This window comes from Pinus tabuliformis, chromosome 4_1, assembly GCF_031772625.1.
Source record: "Pinus tabuliformis cultivar Carrire ecotype Pingquan chromosome 4_1, CPIR1, whole genome shotgun sequence".
Lineage (NCBI taxonomy): Eukaryota > Viridiplantae > Streptophyta > Pinopsida > Pinales > Pinaceae > Pinus > Pinus tabuliformis.
Window position 1 is genome coordinate 283,426,807 of NC_142303.1, and position 13,383 is coordinate 283,440,189.

A 13,383-nucleotide genomic window follows, 5' to 3' on the forward strand; every position below is an offset into this window, starting at 1 on the left:
TGAGAACACAACACTGTAGCTAATCTTATATCTAAAGAGGCAATTATTCTTGAAGCAAGTTTATATATTGTGATTGAATCTAGCTCGGATGGTTTAAACTATGTTTCTGTCATAAGAATTATTTAGTTATAGTAGTTGATTATGAGCTCTCCTATGAAAACTAACTTTATTCAACTTTATTCATATTTTAACACTATGTATTTTATATGTATGCTCTAAGGTCTTTTGTCAATTTCAATTGCAGATTTGTAGTTCTCAAGTATTTTTTTTGGTTTGAAACTTTATATGCTAGTATATTTTTTATTTCAGTCTTGTAAAACTTCTGGAACTTTGCTTATATAATAAGATTATAAATTTTAATAATTAAAAATATTGGGAAGAAAGAATATTTTTACTTAACTTTGTTTTTTATCTCGACTTAGAAAAAGTTATTAAAAAAAGGTGACGAATTTGACTCTCTAATATACTTTGATTTATATCCCTGAATTCGATGAAATATTTATAAACAAAAAATGGGTAGGTTAATATTAAATATGAACAAGTTAATAGTAAAAAATCCCGACACGTACTATCTTACTCCCGTGGGGATAAATTTCATCGAATTCAAGGTATATAGACAAAAAATTGGGTAGGTTAATATTAAATATGAGCAAGTTAGTATTAATATTAGTGACAAATAGTGAGTAGATAAAGGTTTAGAGGTTTTTTTAATGGGACATTTACCATTATTTTTATCTTAATCATAGATTTTTTAATATGGTAGAATTAAAACTTAATTGTAATTTTTGAATATTGTAGAATTAAAATTGAGTTATTTTTTCAATTTCAAAATCAACATCAAAATTTATTTATTTTTTATGAAATGAGTTTAAATTCACTTTGCTCATATTTGTTATTTCCCATATATTCTCAAACCTGCGATCCACGTGAAATTGTTAAAATATGTTTCGTTAAATCTTGAATCACATAGATACACCGTTTATAATAAAACCACGAAGTCAGTTCAATTTCAGGTATTCAGGTGGACCAAAAGCAACCAGCCAAACCCTCCAAATTGTCACCTCAATAATAGGTTACTACTGTATGCTTATCACAATTGGGCTACGAACGACGTGCTTGCCATCGCTCCGAGACAAGAATCCAAAGGCTGTGTCTGAAGTTCCCGGGGGAAGTTTCACAGGCATGGCGCTGACGCTCAGCACAAAGCTTAGCTTCTCGTCCTTCTTGGTAAATTTCAGCATTCTCGGATCCACTGTTACCTCCGCCCCTCTTGGGGCAATCACCGTGGTCCTGTAAGTTGACATGGGAGGACCCACATTGGTGACTGTTCTGATGAAGCTTGTCGACAGGTTAGATGACCGGCTTTGATTGAAAACGGCAGAAAATGAAGGGTAATTGAGATTCTCAGGCTGTCCTCTTTGAGCAGGACATCTAACATTTGTACGGGTGATAACCCGGATGGCTTTCTCAGTATAATTACGGCTGCATAGAAAGTTGACGTAGTCATCGACACCCAGATCGTAAATTAAACCTGGATCTATAGCTCTCTGGGGATCCACGTGACCTGCGCCGGAAGCAAAAGGGGTGGAAGCATTTCCCGTGGCTTCATCGACCAGAGGCTAAAGCCTGTTGTCGTTTATGTAAGCAGTCGTCATGAGAGCAGATTTGATGGCTGCGGGGCTCCAGTCGGGATGAGCTCCTTTGAGCAACGCGGCGACCCCGCTAACCTGAGGGCACGCCATGGAGGTTCCAGACATTATATTAAATTCTGTTCCCCTGCCATCTGATGAGAACCCCGCAGGACCCACCGCGGCTGTAAGGCCCTCGCAACCTGGGCAGGTGCGCGACGGGCAAAACCTCTTCACACGGCGGTTTGGGCGGTGGGCACGAACCGGGTAGGCGCGCACGACTGTGGGCAAGCGCCCTTGCACGATGGGCGGGCAGCCCGACGAGTCGATGTGCGACGGACAGGCGTGGCGAGCTGGAGTGCGGGTGCGGTCACCCGACGAGCTGACGGACAGGCGCAGCGAGTTGGCGTGCGGGTGCGGTCACCTGACGAGCTGGTGCGACGGACAAACAGGCGACCCGTGGGCGACCCATGCACGATGGGCGGGCGACCCGCGCCCGATGGCCGGGCGACCTATGCGACGAGCTGGTGTGACGGACAAACGGGCGACCCGTGGGTGACCAGTGCACGATGGGCGGGCGACCCGCGCCCGATGGGCGGGCGACCTATGCGACGAGCTGGTGCGGCGGACGAGCGGACGACCCGTGGGCGACCCACGCCCGATGGGCGGGCGACCCGCGCCTGATGGGCGGGCAAACCATACGACGAGCGGGCGGCGGTGAACGATGGTTCCGGCTTGCGATATAACAATGCGACAAACTTGTGCGACGTATGTGTTACACTTAGTGCGAAGTGGGAAAAGGGCCGAAGCCTTATACCATGCGTTGGAGGCTTTGCCATGGACAAAGGCCGACGTACAAATAAACTAAGGCAGGGGCTTGTATAACAAAATTAAGGGGTCGGCCTAAGGGCTTGACACCCCTTCACCAAGTGGCAAGCTAGCGTATATATTGTACGACGCAGAGCTTCATTTGGCATTAAGCAATTTGCTCAACACTTATCTTCTACGACTTGGGAGCAGGGGTAAAAAGGGCGCAGTTTGGACTGTGCATAACTCATGCGCTGAAGTTAAAGGTGCGCAGTTTTACCGGAACCTGACGTGGGTTGGACGAAGGTCGATAGTAAGGCAGTTTTGTGCAGAACCGAGTTGGAGGAGTTCTGGTGGCTCGGGTGAGCACCCTCCTACCGAGTAAGGTTGGCATATGGTTGTAAGGCTGCCTTGCCGTGTTTGTAAATATTTCTAAGTGTTGGCCTTGGATTCTGCCAGGCACACTTGTATGATGTATTATTGAAAACTCTCATAATATATTGTTATCGGGCAGACTTGTTCGGGAGTTGCCCCTCCCTTTATACTTGTGTGCAATTGTGTTTGTGTTTATCTCGGTTAATTGCATATTGGTTAATGAATGTGTATGGGCTTCATTAAGTATAAAGGTTAATGATTTTATTTGGTTGAGAAAAACAAACTAAGTATGATAATGTGGAAAGTGTTAGAAACTGCTATTAGAAACAGCAAAAGGCTCATTGCTTTTTAACGTTAAAGCAGTTTCTAATCTTAATGTGACCCGATCTAATCTTAAAGCTTTTGGATTGCAAGTTTCTGTGGAGTGGTTTTTGAGAGATTGAGTTCGGATAATCCACAGTGTTCATCTTTTTTGTCGACGTTTCGAGTCTAGAGCAAGACTAATCTTAAAGCATTTAGATTTTATCCTAAAGCAGTTTCTAATCTAAAGCATTAGATCTTAAGCATTGAATTGGTATATGATGGACGTACCAGATTAGAGTTAAATAATATATAAAGGATTGGGTCCTCTCTCTCCCACACACAAGAGTTGTATTCTTCTCCATCAAGAAACACATAAAGGAAGTGTGGGCAAGAGGAGAGAAACCGAATTCTGAGAAGAAGAGTAGCAGCTGTCAAGAGACAGAAGACATAAGATGGCAGCCATTACATCTTCCGCTGTTAATCAAGGTATGTCATCTTAAAATCATGTTATGTATGTGAAATATTTGGTATTGATGATCTTTGGGCTGTCAGATCCTGTTTTCATGAATCTGGGATGTTGCCGCGTATGTATATATTACACACAAGAGTTGTATTCTTCTCCATCAAGAAACACATAAAGGAAGTGTGGGCAAGAGGAGAGAAACCGAATTCTGAGAAGAAGAGTAGCAGCTGTCAAGAGACAGAAGACATAAGATGGCAGCCATTACATCTTCCGCTGTTAATCAAGGTATGTCATCTTAAAATCATGTTCTGTATTTGAAATATTTGGTATTGATGATCTTTGGGTTGTCAGTTAAGATTTTTACATTTGGTATCAAAGCTACAATCAATAACTGAATATTTCCTATGATTGCAATTGGTCTTCGTATACTGTTAATTAAGCGCTTCACGTTAGTTAAATTCTATGCTTGCTCACCGGTTCCGTAGATTAAGATTAAGACTCTGTTCGTATTATTGAAAGCCATGGAACCCCACTTATTATTAGAATTTGTTAAGATATTGGGGAGGTTTGTCTTGAACCCAAAATTGGCTCGTCCGATCCTGTTTTCATGAATCTGGAATGTTGTCGCGTATGTATATATTACACACAAGAGTTGTATTCTTCTCCATCAAGAAACACATACTTGATGCGAAACAATTAGTCACAGAACAATTACTATAGAGAATGTTCTTGTACTGATTGTTTCGCATCAAGTATGTGTTTCTTGATGGAGAAGAATACAACTCTTGTGTGTAATATATACATACGCGGCAACATTCCAGATTCATGAAAACAGGAGCGGACGAGCCAATTTGGTATCAGAGCTACAATCAATAACTGAATAACTGGAAAGTTACAGTTTCGATTGGATTGCCGATTGGATTAGGCAATCATCGCCTCGAAGGAAAACTCATCCTTGGAACTGTATTATTGTTCGGTCGTCACAATCCTATTGCATGTTACATAAATTCATCGTGACCATCGTTATTACTTGTCGTCCTGTTTCAACCGTGCTCAATTGTCTCCAATTTCCCGTATTGTGATTTTTCATCATTTTGTATTTGCTGTAATAGAATCTGCGAAACTCTAAGTTGTTCCGTGGTGGTTGAGTGGTAAAAATCAAGGTTTTGGTTGCTGCTAGCTTGAGGCGTAAGATTTTGGCCCATAATGAAATCAATAACAGCATATAAATATCTTGATATAATCCATTATATATTTTGTACAAGAACATGCTCTATAGAATAATGTGTTGGAAATTTAATTTTTCACAAAGTAATTGCGTTGATAATAGAAATTATTGACGTTTGATTGTTTTGCCGTATAATGATGGATCCATATAATGATGGATCTCTATAGTAATTGTTCTGTGACTGATTGTTTCGTATCAAGTATGTGTTATAAATCATTTATGCACATGAGATTTATGATTTTGTTAATCACCAAAGTGGTCAAAATCAGAATAATCATTTAGTGCATAAGTGACATAATGATTATTGATAGAAATTGCCAGTTATAAAAATACCAATTAAAATTGGCGTCACTAATGATAGAACATGAGAACTTACCCAAAGGAAAGTCTTGTTCTATAACTAGTTGACATGATGAGGTTTAATAGATATTTTGATTAAATAAATATTGATCATCCAAAGATGTCAGTTCTATTTAATTGAATATATTTATTACCTGCTTATGTTTTGGTATTTAATTATGTTAAGTATAAGATAGTATCTACCCAAAGGAGTGCTATATTATACTATTATGTCTACATCTGAATCGCGTTAGTTATGAGCTTATAGATATTTCAATTTTTATTTGCAGGAGTTACCATGAATACACATGCTTCATCTATTACATTGTTCACTAGTGCTAATTTTTCTGAATGGAAAGAACAAGTCAATTTCCATTTAGGTATACAGGATCTTGACTTGGCACTCCTTGTGGATAAGCCTGCTGCTCTTACAAGAGATAGTACTGAGGCAGAAAAATCACACCATAAAGCATGGGAACGCAGTAACAGATTGAGCCTTATGTTTATTAAGATGACTGTTGCTAACAACATCAAGTCAACAATTCCACAAACAGAAAGTGCTAAGGAATATATGCAGTCTGTGGAAGAGCGTTTTCGTTCAGCTGATAAGTCACTCGCTGGTACTCTTATGGCAGAACTCACGACCATGAAGTTTGATGGGTCGCGAACTATGCAAAAGCACATTATAGAGATGACTAATATTGCAGCAAGGTTAAACTCCCTGGGACTTACAGTAGAGGATTCCTTTCTTGTCCAGTTCATCCTGAACTCGCTACCTTCTGAATATGGACCTTTTCAGATTAACTATAACACTATAAAGGATAAGTGGAATGTTAATGAATTGGCCAGTAGACTTGTTCAGGAAGAAGGACGTTTGAAAAATCAAGTGAATCACTCAGTAAGTTTTGTGAGTAATAAAGCTGGTAAAGAAAAGAAAGGAAAATCAAGTCATTTCAAGAAGGAAAAGGCACCTGCTAAGAATGGGCAGGATGAGGAAAAGAAGGAACTAAAGGGTGTTCAATGTCGTGTCTGTAAAAAGAGACTTATCGTCTAATTCTAGAAAGTGGATATGTATTAAACTTATACAGTACCCTTTATGTACCTTCATTATCTAGAAACCTTATTTCCGCAAGTAAATTGGATATTTCTGGTTTTAGATGTATGAATGGATCTGGTTGTTTTTGCTGATAATGTTGGTTCTGGTATTCTAATTGATGGTTTATATAAATTGAAACTGAATGACACTTATGCGAATTCCTTGTTGAATGTAGTAAATAATGTTGGATGAAAACGTAGCATGTTGAATGAAAATTCTGCTTTCTTGTGGCATAAACGACTAGGTCATATATCCAAAGAAAGAATGATGAGATTAGTAAGTAATGAAATTTTGTCAAATTTGGACTTTAGTGATCTAGAATTATGTGTGGATGGTATTAAAGGTAAACAAACCAAACATAATAACATAATAAGAAAGGAGCCACTAGAAGCAGCCAACTTCTTGAACTAATACACACTGATATTTGCGGACCTATGGAGACTCCAGCCTTTAATGGAGAAAAGTATTTCATCACTTTTATTGACGATTTTCCCGTTATGGTTATGTCTATTTGCTTCATGAAAAATCTCAATCTGTGAATGTCCTTGAGACGTTTGTAAATGAAGATGAGAGGCAATTAGAAACTGGTAATGCAAGATTCATGAGAATGGTGAAGTCAGTGGGAGTACTAGAAGAGAAATAGTAGAAATAAAGAAACAAGGGTAAATGTTACATTACCTAGAATAGTTCCTCCATCTACTATTACTCCAAATGTTGTTCCAGCTGTTGTATAACAGCATGATGATAATGAACAACATATAAATGAAGAAGTACTTCCTGAAGGAAATGACTTACATAATGCTGATATGCATGAACCACAACAAGTAGCATTAAGAAGACCTCAAAGAAATCGTAGGTCAGCTATTTCTAATGATTATGTGGTTTATATGCAAGAATCAGATTATGATATTGGAATCAATAAGGATCCAGTTTTGTTTTCACATGCTGTAGAAAGTAAAGAGTCAAAGGAATGGATTAATGCCATGAAAGAAGAACTGAAATCCATGCAATAGAATGAAGTTTGGGATCTCGTTGAGTTACCACATGGCTGTAAAAGAGTCAGAAGCAAATGGGTTTTTAAAACCAAACACGACTCTAGTGGTAATACGAACGGTATAAAGCTAGACTTGTTGCTAAGGGTTACACTCAGAAAGATGGTGTTGATTACAAGGAGACATTTTCTCCTGTTTCGAAAAAGGACTCACTAAGAATAATAATGACATTAGTAGCTCATTATGATTTGGAGTTGCATCAAATGGATGTGAAAACAGCTTTTCTGAATGGAGATCTTGATGAGGATGTTTATATGGATCAACCTGAGGGTTTTTCTGTAGAAAGTAAAGAACAATTGGTGTGTAAACTTAAGAATTCAATATATGGGCTTAAACAAGCATCCCGGCAGTGGTATATTAAGTTCAATACCATTATTACATCTTTTGGTTTTAAGGAAAATACGGTTGATCACTGTATATACCGAAAGATCAGTGGGAGAAAGTTTATTTATCTGGTCCTTTATGTTGATGACGTCTTGCTTGCTGCAAATAATTTAAATATATTGCATGAGACTAAGGAATTTCTCTCAACGAAAGATTACATGCTCATCCAATGAATCGGAAGTGATTGGATATAGCGATTCAGATTTTGCTAGATGCATCGATACTAGAAAATCGACTTTTGGTTACCTGTTTATGTTTGCTCAAGGTGCCATATCATGGAGGCAGAATTTGTGGCATGTTTTGAAGCCACAATTCATGCATTATGGTTGCGGAACTTTATTTCAGGACTTGCGGTTGTCGACACCATTAGCAAGCCGCTGAAAATTTATTGTGATAACTCTGCAGCAGTATTTTTCTCAAAGAACGACAAGTACTCTAAAGGTGCCAAACATATAGAACTGAAGTATCTTGTTGTGAAAGATGAGGTTCAGAAACAAAGAATGTCAATCATGCACATCAGGACAGAACTTATGATTACAGACCCTTTGACGAAAGGGTTACAACCAAGACAATTTAAGGAACATGTTCAAAGAATGGGTCTTGGTTGTATTAATAATAATTGATGTGTGACATTCTGAGCTCTTTTATGTGTTTCTGATATACAATCATGTGTTTCTTGTTTTAATGTAGTAATACGTATTTTATGTAATATTAAATAAGAAAGAGTCTTATAAAGATATTATGTTTAATCATTATGATATAAGACATTATGTGGACCATTATGCTGTTTTATATAAATTATGAGTATGAATTGATGGATTGCTGGTATTGTAGTATATGGAAGGGAATGCATTGAATTAATAGTGCACAACCGCCATAACTCTCAGCAATTTATCATAGTATGATGTTCAACACTTAATATTAGGAATAGTCGGGTCAAGTGGGAGAATGTTAGAAACTGCTATTAGAAACAGCAAAAGGCTCATTGCTTTTTAATGTTAAAGCAGTTTCTAATCTTAATGTGACCCGATCTAATCTTAAAGCATTTAGATTTTATCCTAAAGCAGTTTCTAATCTAAAGCATTAGATCTTAAGCGTTGAATTGGTATATGATGGACGTACCAGATTAGAGTTAAATAATATATAAAGGATTGGGTCCTCTCTCTCCCACACACAAGAGTTGTATTCTTCTCCATCAAGAAACACATAAAGGAAGTGTGGGCAAGAGGAGAGAAACCGAATTCTGAGAAGAAGAGTAGCAGCTGTCAAGAGACAGAAGACATAAGATGGCAGCCATTACATCTTCCGCTGTTAATCAAGGTATGTCATTTTAAAATCATGTTCTGTATGTGAAATATTTGGTATTGATGATCTTTGGGCTGTCAGTTAAGATTTTTACAGAAAGGCGTAGTCCATGTGTGCAAGTATTGATAAAAAGAAAGTACACGGTGGTGCCGCACCTCGCCGGACACGGTTGGAAGACTACCGTAGGCCTGGGGGCGTGACAGCGTCGGTCCAAGCAGCCAGAATGTTCACACCGGGGGCTATAATGTCGGGTTTTAGAATTTCAGGAGTCTTGGGATTGGGCCCTCTGGCGGAAAAGGAAGCCACGATAGGAGCCGGCTTAAGCCCCAATCGGGTGCCATGGAATGTTATGGTAGCGGAGGCATTTTTCGTTGATTGAATGTAACGTCGGATCGAAGCGCCGTCAGCGTTGCTCACAGTAGCCGCGGGTAGCAGACAAGAATCAGCCATGAACCCCGCCACATCGGAGGTGCTATTAGAAAGTATCATACCCACACCACCAGCCTGCTGGACCACGATTCCCTTAGCCACACTAGGATTACCCCCACGGTCACATAGCACGATCTTGCCCCTCACAACCTTGGGATCCAACGACCCTTACAAGCATGAAGCAGACAAAGAACTGTCAGCACCCGCATCCCCAGCATAGACCAGAGGCACAAGAACTCGCGCGTTCAATCCCTTTCCGCTGTACAACGACACGCCACGAATAACGATGCCGTTGCCAAGCTGGACTTCCGCGGGGAAGTCACGATCCAGAGTGCCGGCTCCCACCGTGGTGATCCATGGGGCCACGTTAAGGACCGTCTGACTATTAGGATCGTTGTTTCCTGCCGACGCAGAGACGAACACTCCTCTTTTGACAGCCTGGAGTGCGCCGATCGCAGTGCTGTCTTGATCATAAGGAAAGACCTCTGTGCCCAGCGACAAAGAAACAACGTTTACTCCGTCGTCTATCGCCTTGTCGAGCGCAGAGAGTATATCGGAATCATGGCAGACAGATCCCCAACAAACCTTGTAAATCGCGATACGTGCCTTGGGCGCAATTCCTTTGGCGATTCCCTTCGCGTACCCTGCCATTTCGGCATTGTCAACGTACCCGCCCGCTGCCGTGGAGGCGACATGAGTGCCGTGGCCGTCTGCGTCTCGAGCCGAACGAAACTCCAGTGTCTCGTCAATCGCACCGACGTTTGCTTCGTAGCCTTTTGTAGAAAAAACCGCGCTCCCACCAGCCTACGATTGCATAGCGCCTTGGAGAACGTGGTCCCGTTCTCGCATTCTCCTTTCCAGTGCTTGGGAACGGGGCCCATGTCCTGATCGCTGAAGCTCCGCCGTTCCGGCCAGATGCCGGAATCCAAGAAACCGATCACCACATCGGAGCCGTAATCGGACTCCGCTAACAGACCGCTTCCGTTGGGCGTGTCAATGCCGAGAAAGTACGGGGGCCGCGTCGTGTGCAGCGTCCGTACACGATCCGGGAACATAGCCAGAACGCCGGGTGTGTTAGCCATTCTAACGGCTTCCTCCTCTGTTAGCCTTGCTGAGAATCCATGCAGCGCCGTGTTATAAACATGAAGCAGCAGAGCATGGTCTGGTTGTGCATCCATATGAGTGCCAGATTCAGTTTTGAGGGCAGCCTTGACAGAAGCAGCAACGGTCGATCTGTACCAGTGCTCGTGCGTCGGAAAGATTGCCGGTTTTGAATAACTGTCCACTTGAACTATGAAGGTCTTGCGCCCATCTCTGGTAGATAGCGACAGCCTTGTTAGCATTGTTTCTTTTCTTGGGATTTTGCTGAATCAATTATGGAACTCCGTTTCACCGCCTCTACTGAATAAATAATTGCAAAACCAATCAATTTCCAGAACCCTAAACAGAATCCCCTAAATAAGATACACAAAACAATGAAATCCAAATCCACTGAGTAAATTGAATCCCAGCGAATCGCATTCTGGTTTATATACTGTGTGGATTGAATGGAAGGTTAGCCTTTAAATTCAATCCGATACGATTTCCCTCAAGGAATACATGGTTTGACTAATTATATCCAATGGGATGCAATTTCCATTCAATTTGATTAAATTGCCAATGCACTCCAAAATTCAAAGATTTTAGACTGAAGACTTTGACTAGTTTTATTGGATTCAGTTTTAAAGTGTAATTTAATTTATAATAATACATAATTCCATAATTTTTTCTGAATATATTTTATTTTAAAAAATTGATTCAATTACCAACGCACTCCAAACTTCAAATAATAAAAAATATTCAAAAGTCTCCACTACATTACATAAAAAACAAGCACTAATATTTATTGCCAGAAATTTCATATTCTAAATTATATTATTTATTAAGAAATTACGTAGTGTTATTAATGTTTCATTAGGTGGAAATAGAGAAGGTAAAAGAATAAAATTCATTCATCTCAATTCCAAATCAAATTCATATTCTAAATTATATTATTTATTAATATTTATTACAAGAAATTTCTAATGTTTTATTAGGTGGAAATAGAGAAGGTAAAAAAATAAAAATCATTCTTCTCAATTCCAAATCAAATGCATATTCTAAATTATATTATTTATTAAGAGATTAGGTAGTGTTATTAATGTTTTATCAAGTGGAAATAGGAAAAATAAAATTCATTTTTCTTAATTCTAAATCAAATTCTGCCGATAATAAAATTAATATTTTTTTTATAAAATTAGAAATAAATAAATATATATAAAAGTCGATATTTTTTATAAAAATTATTATATATATATATATATATATATATATATATAAAAGTTAACAAAACACCTAAAAAACAGTTGAGATATTAAACAAAATATTTATCTTTTTAGATCAAAACTTCCATTTTGACCCAAACACGTAGATAAGGAATGTCTTAATAATACTCATCCATCTACTATTAATTGGTCCATTTCTTTTTACATGTGTTAAGATTGGGTTGTGTGTTCTTGTGTTCATTGTTGGTAGGTAAGATATGGAATTATTGCACCTATTCAAACCTTTCTTCAATGGGCCTAATTCCAAAGAGAACTTGAGCCAATTTATTGTCCTTTTGAAATGTATCATGAATCATGATGATAATTGTGAAATCCCCAAATGCCAATAATTAAGTATACTCTATAATGTGTCAATAACTATTCTTAGAGGAGAGCATATGCTTCTACCTAATTGTTCTTCATAAAACCAAGATTCCATGCAAAACTATATTTTAGAAATCATACTAACAAAAAATAATCCCGGACATCTATTACCACGTGATAATATAATTAATATTAAAAATATAATAAATGTAGTCAATTGAAATTATCTTGGTTAGTATGAATAGTTGTTATCTCCCTTTCTCTAATTCAATTCCCCTACATTATATGTATGAATATTATTGTATTGACTCTCACTCTAAGAAAAAAGATAATTCTCCTTAAAAAGTAATGAATTTAAATTATAAAAATATTAAATTTTATTTCAATGTTTAAAAAAATAATTAAGTACTTAAAAAATCATTAAAGATGAATATTCTTATAAACACTAAAATTTAAGTTAAATACTCCAAACTTAAATAGAATATTCATTTAAAAGGATCCTAGTTTTAGAGTTAAAAATATTGGTAGATAGTTTGTGGGTGGTAGCACAATTGAAGAAATGCATGTTGGCAAGCTCTTATGTATCCAAGTGATTGGAAGTTCAACCCCTAGACATGTTACATGTCTCGCCAATTGAACTTACAAACAAAATCCCTGCTCAAACAAAATAAAGATTAGAAGCTATGTATGTGCATGTTTTATTAAAATATTATTATTAATTATATGACTGATATATAAAATTAGTGTTAATTAGAAATTAATTTGAAAATTGAATTTTGGTATAAGTGTTAGATTCTTACTTTTCAAAAAAACCTAAATTATTATAACAAAGTTCATCATGTTAATTTTTATAGGTTGAGAGAACTGAATTTGGATGGGAATGATAATAATCATTTCTCCTAACTATGCAAGATAAACTTCACATTTTAAATCATTAATAATTATTAAATTTGTTCTATAGGATTTTCTTTCCTTAAAAACAATGAATTGAAAGATCAATATAATTAAATTTTAGAATATATTTTCACATATTTATTTGAAAATATATAATATAATTATTATAGTTAACAACATATTAAACATGAAAATCTCTAGTATTAAAAACTTGGTGGAGATAGATCAAAAGCAATGATGACTTCTAGTACAAAATCAAGAAAGCTAAATATACCTACAACATCCTATAAAAGAATTCCATCCATATGCAAGTCCCTTCCCCAAGGTCTCTCATATGGAATAATGCTAAGGGAAGTTGAAATTTAGTCCAAGATCATAGTTTTTGGGAAATTCAAGACAGTGCTTCAAAATTAT

General features: G+C 37.7%; 1 pseudogene; it reads right to left on the reverse strand.

Annotated features, from left to right (window-relative positions):
* Nucleotides 1–1,076: 1,076 nt before the first annotated feature.
* Nucleotides 1,077–10,752, reverse strand: LOC149175367 (subtilisin-like protease SBT1.5 pseudogene; annotated as a pseudogene).
* Between the last annotated feature and the right edge of the window lie 2,631 nt (nt 10,753–13,383).